This window comes from Sorex fumeus, unplaced genomic scaffold, assembly GCF_029834395.1.
Source record: "Sorex fumeus unplaced genomic scaffold, SorFum_2.1 ptg000486l, whole genome shotgun sequence".
In the NCBI taxonomy this organism is placed as follows: domain Eukaryota; kingdom Metazoa; phylum Chordata; class Mammalia; order Eulipotyphla; family Soricidae; genus Sorex; species Sorex fumeus.
Window position 1 is genome coordinate 12,661 of NW_026606541.1, and position 5,701 is coordinate 18,361.

At 40.6% G+C, this 5,701-nt stretch overlaps 1 non-coding gene across 1 annotated transcript; it reads left to right on the forward strand.

Moving 5' to 3' along the window:
- The first annotated feature begins 1,028 nt into the window (after positions 1 to 1,028).
- On the forward strand, positions 1,029 to 1,090 carry LOC130019091 (U7 small nuclear RNA). The gene has a single exon (XR_008791742.1). It is a non-coding gene; the product is annotated as a U7 small nuclear RNA (small nuclear RNA).
- Positions 1,091 to 5,701: the final 4,611 nt, after the last annotated feature.

Here is a 5,701-nt window from a genome sequence, read left to right on the forward strand (position 1 = left end):
AGCAAAATTGGGTGGCAAAATAAATTCAAATATATGAGGAATCATGATAGATATGTCTTGAATTTAATGTGAAATTGTCAGAGCAGATAAAAACATACAAATTTAAGCTGCATGTGTTTTTTAAGTACAAAAACACATAAAACAATAAGGGGGAAATGTTAGCAATAAATCTAAAGATATATAGTAATATCCACAAGAACGGTCACTGTCACTGTCACTGTCCTCCCGTTGTTCATCGATTTGCTCAAGAGGGCCCAGTAACACTGTGAGACTTGTCACTGTGTTTGGCATATTGAATACGTCACGGGTAGCTTACCAGGCTTTACCATGTGGGAGAGATACTCTGGTAGTTTGCCGGGCTCTCTGAGAGGGGCGGAGGAATCCAACTCGGGTCCATGTTGGCTGTGTGCAAGGCAAACGCCCTACACACTGTGGTATCGCTCCAGCCCACAAGAACGTCAATGAAAGTTTATTAATACAACACAAAACAGAATTTAAGATAATAAATAGCTCTGTAGCACTGTCCTCCGCTGTTCAACAAATAGTTCGAGCAGTCACCAGTAACAGCTCCATTGTGAGACTTGTTGTTACTGTTTTTTGCATATTGAATACCTCACTGGTGGCTTGCCAGGCTTTGCCCTGTGAAGATAATAAATACAAAATGAAATTAGTATGATTGCTATATATTATTTAAAATTCAGACTTACCAGAAAGATTTAACAATTCCAACTTAAATGCACCTAATAAAGTAGTTTCAAAATATTTCAAGTATTTAAAATTCTTTTATTAAATCACCGTGAGAAAAACAAAGTTGTCCATGATTGAGTTTCAGTATTACAATGCTCAAACACCTGTCCTTTGACCCGTGTACACTTCTCAACACCAATGTCCTCAATTTTCCTCTTTCCAACCCCACCCCAAGTCTGCCTCTGCCACAGACAGACACTTTTTTTATGTGAAGAACTTAACACCATCGTCTTTGTGGGCAATTCTATCATCACTAATAGGTAAATCAAGAAATTAGTTAAAAGTGTTACAGCTCTTTTAGAATTTGTCTAGCAGTTTTTCTGGTTGCTACTGGAAAGCCCACACTCACCCCCCAAACGAAACGAGTTGTGATACAAAATATTTTAAAAAGCAATAAACTTGTTCGTTTATTTATTTTATTTTTAGAAGCGCCAGGAATCAAATCTGAGTCCTTACACATGCTTTATCACTGAGACATATCCTTGATTCGTAAAATAAGTTCAGTTGTACATACAATACACTGTCCGCCAACAGTGTAGAATGCACATTCTCTCAAGCTCACAGAGAATACTTACAATGACTGGCCAGAACTAATATTAGTACCAACAAATTAAAATAAAAGCTGGTATCATATAGCCTGATTAAACATAGAACATAATTGTTATAGAGATAACACAAATTCCTGAAAGTAAAAAATAAATTTCTATTTACTCATGAGTAAAAGAAACTAAAATGGAAATTTGAGAGTACTTAGTTTCTATTTATTCACTTTTACCAGGAATTGTGGTTTGGGCCACACCCAGCTATGCTCAGATCTTATTCCTGGCTTTATGCTCAGAAATCACTTCTAGTGTGCTAGGATTTGGGAAGAAGGTTATTGGGCCTATCTGATGCCGGGGGAAAACTAGAAACACATGCAAGGCCTAACTTCCTAAAACACCTCTCTGACTCTGAAAGTTAGTTTTTAAAATACTGAATTTCAACATTGGTAAGATAAAGTTTATAAGCTGCTTGAGGGAAATCTATAATTTTGAGTACATACATTTGTTTTTCTAATGTCTGAAAATTCAGCAAGTAATTTATGTAATTAAAGAAAGTAATCAGGAAAAGAAGTAAAATAAACTAAAGTAAAATTTTTCAAAAGGTGATAATAAATGCAAAAGCATAAATTAATGATATAGAAAACAAATAAATAATTGGGATAAACCAAATAAAAAAATTGTTTAACATGAGTAATACATTTCCGACTACTAAAAAATCACTTAATCACTTAACTTCCCGTTAGTCGTCGATTTGCTCGAGCGGGCGCCAGTAACGTCTCCATTTGTCCCTGTTGCGTGCTAGTGTAGCCCAATGGCATCTGTTCGCTCTGGGAACATGAAGGGCCTCAAACCGATCGTTCATGATCTTCAGGAAGAAGTCTGACCATCTGGTAGGTGGGCGGCCACGCGGTCTCTTGACATCCCGTGGAATCCAATCAGTAACAGCTCTAGTCCAACGGTCGTCTTTAAATCTCATTACGTGACCAGCCCATCTGATTTTCGACACCTTGGCAAATGAGACAGCGTCCCTGATCCTTGATCGTCGACGGATGTCAGAACTCCGGATTCGTTCTCTCATTTGAGTGGAACGTGATATTCCAAGCATAGCTCTTTCTATTCTTTCTATTATTCTTTGGGAGACCTGAATGGCGTTCTCATCTTGTTTGCGTAGGGCCCAGGTCTCTGAGGCATATGTTAATGCAGGAAGAACAGTGGAATCAAAGAGATGTGCCCGGAGCCGGAGGTTCTTCGTCCTCTTAGCTATTTCTTCCAACTACTAAAAAAAAATTTGAAAAAAGAAAGCTCCACCGGTTCCCCCAAAGGTACAAATAAAACAAGAATATAAATGAGACATATTGAAATGGTCAATGGTCAACAGAGATTAAAATCTACTAAGGGATATAATGCACAAATGTAAATATTTTTGAAAATTTACGTAAAACATGAAAATTTTTAGAGAATGCATTTATTGTAATTTTTTAAAAGAGAAAGAGGATATCCAAATGATCCTATATAAAGTTGAATTAGTGCCCATACATTTTTCATACAAAAAATAATAATAGGCTCTAGAGGATTTTCAGGTGAGTTTTACCAAATGTTCAAAAACAGATGATTCCAATCTTACATGAATTATTCATTGAATATAAAAAAAGAGCCACTCCCAATTCATTTTATGAAGTGATGACTATGTATATGTAAAATGTTAATGCTTCTCATTTTTTAAAAAAATTGTATGTTTATATGTTTCATTTTTAATTTCTTCCTCTATCTGGAACTGATTATATGTGTATATATACATATATATATATATATATACGTATACATAGATTGATATAGATGTTGATATTGTCTTAGTACCATTTATTTAAGTGGGGGAGATGCAAAGAGATGAGAGAGATGCAAAGAGCCTCAACAATAAAGAAAAGGAGCCCTCATGTGACCGAAAAGACTAGAAAAGGTAGGCGTCAATAAAAAGATGATTCTTTGGGGATGAAAGGGAGTTTATCAAATGAAGAAAATAGGCGAAATAAAACACAGAAGTCTTATTAGTAAAATCATGTTTATAAAGGTACTATCAGTAACATTCAACTGGAAGTATGTTTCTCAAAGGGAAAATATTTCTGGAGGAAAAAATAAATTACAGAGCACACTTATACATTCATTAGGAATCAATCTTTCTTTCCCTTTCCCTTTTTCTGACTTCTCCTTCAGTCTCTCTCTCTCTCTCTCTATCTCTCTCTCTCTCTCTCCCCACCCCCAGCCTCTTTTCCTCTCCCTTTCCTTTCCTTTGCCTTCTGTCTCCTGGTTATTACGAGTGACATATTCCATTCAATGACAGCAAAAAGAATTCTACTCTTTCTGGTCAATGGAGAGGCTTTTCCATAAAACATAGCAAACACTTCAGCAGTGTGGGTAACTTGCTTTGGTTTGAAGCATGCTAAATTATTCTGTATCTTGGACAATGACATAATGCCATTAATGTGTGTGCCTGTGTCTATGAGATACTATTGTAACACTGTAACACTGTCCTGCCATTGTTCATCAATTTGCTCCAGTGGGCCCAGTAACGTCTCCATTTTGAGACTTGTTATGAGACACTATATAAATTCTTAATTTTACGAACTGAGAAGAGCAGTAATGATATTTTTCAATGAAAGCTATGTTTAGGCAACTCAGTGATTAAAAAATAAAATAAACAAATTGTTAGCTTGATATCCTTTATCTTTATTTTACAGTATTAAGTTGATATATAACTCTTTTGTACAATGCATTTATGAAATTTAAACCCATGCTCTCATTTACAGAGAAGCTCAAATGATCTGTCGGAAGATATAATGGTTTCTTGGTAACAGGTTTGATAGTGAAAGAATTTTCAGAGTGCTAAATTAATGATTAATATATTAACTATTCCATGCTTTTCTATTCAGATTTTTCCTTTAATGCATCAAATGGTCAATATAAACTGAACATTTAACATAAAAAAAAAAGAAAGGACGAGTCAGGAGTATTTGGAGCCTGGCCCTTTAAGACTCTGACCGGAAGTGTCGGTGACGTCACGGAGCCCCGCCTTTCCCTGGGGTCTTTGGGGCGGCGGAATCTCCCGCCAGGCACCGGAGTCGTCGGAGCGTGAGCAGTCGGGGAGGGGCGGGAAGGGGCGACCAGGCGGACTAGGGGGTCCCGCCCAGTTCCTCCTCAGCTGCCTGAGAGAGCCGCTCCTCAGAGCCTCCTCCTCCGCAGGCTCGCTCTGGGCACCCTGAGCCTCCGCGGTCTCCGCCTTGTGAGCGGGGGTCGCTCTGTGCTGAGCGGGCGGTGGCCCCTCCCCTGGACGCCCAGCCCCCGCCCAGAGGTTTGTCCCGTTTATTCTGCATTTTATGGAACAGGGGGCTGGGCTGGAGGCGTCTCCCTGGGCAGCTGTGAAGGGGCGGTCCGGGAGGCGCTGAAGAAAAGTGGTTGAGGAAGACGCCTGGGGGCTAGTCTTGCAGGGGTCCCTGGCCTCCCACGCAGCCTCCTCCCCCAGGTAAGCCGTGGGAGGCGTTTGTTTCGTTCTTGTTTTCGAAACAATTTTCGTTCAGGGCTGACTCCTAGCTCTGCCCTCAGGGATCTCTCCTGGCGGTGCTGGGGGACCCACGGGGATGCTGGCTCGATCCTGGTCAGCAGCATACAAGGCAAGTGTCTCCTCCATGTACGTGCCTCCTGCCCGGTGGGGTGGGGTTGGGGGGCGATTCCTCACTCGCTTGGGTCCAATAGTATGCGGTAGAGCTTTTGACTTTCACATCCCCCCAACTCCAGTCGGTTCTGGGGGTCCCATAGGAAGCTTTGAGAGAATGCAGAGCCTGGTGACAGAGGAGGTGGTGCCTAAGGGCTGTTTGGGGCCACAGGGGTCCTGCAATGGAGTGTGCAGTGTTAGCAGGAAGTCACCTCTGCTCTTTCAGTGCATGCCCTGAGCGCTCTCACGAAGGATAAATGATCACCATGGCTCCCTTGCCTTTATCGGTTTGTTTTAATTAACTTTTAGTAGGTTTTTGGGGGGCAGACCTGACTATACTCGGGTTGCTCCAAGTGGTGCTCAAGGAACCATATGGGATGGCAGTAGAGAAATATCGTTTTTCTCCAGTAAGACGAGCACCTCTGCAGCTGTACTATGTCTGCAGCCTCTTTGCACAGAAAAATTTTGATTTGTTATTTTTGAATTGTAGATTTTGGTTCAAAGCATTCAGAGCTCAGGACTTAGTCGAGGATCTGAGCTCAGTATCGTGATTGGCAGTGCTCAGGGGGGCCCTAACTGCTGTGGAGAATTGAATCTGGCTTAGCTGCTGGAAAGAAACACACCCTATCGACTGTACTATCTCTGCTAATCCTATGTAATTGTTTTCCACAGAAAAAGATTTTTTGGTTCACCTGTCAAGTTTTCA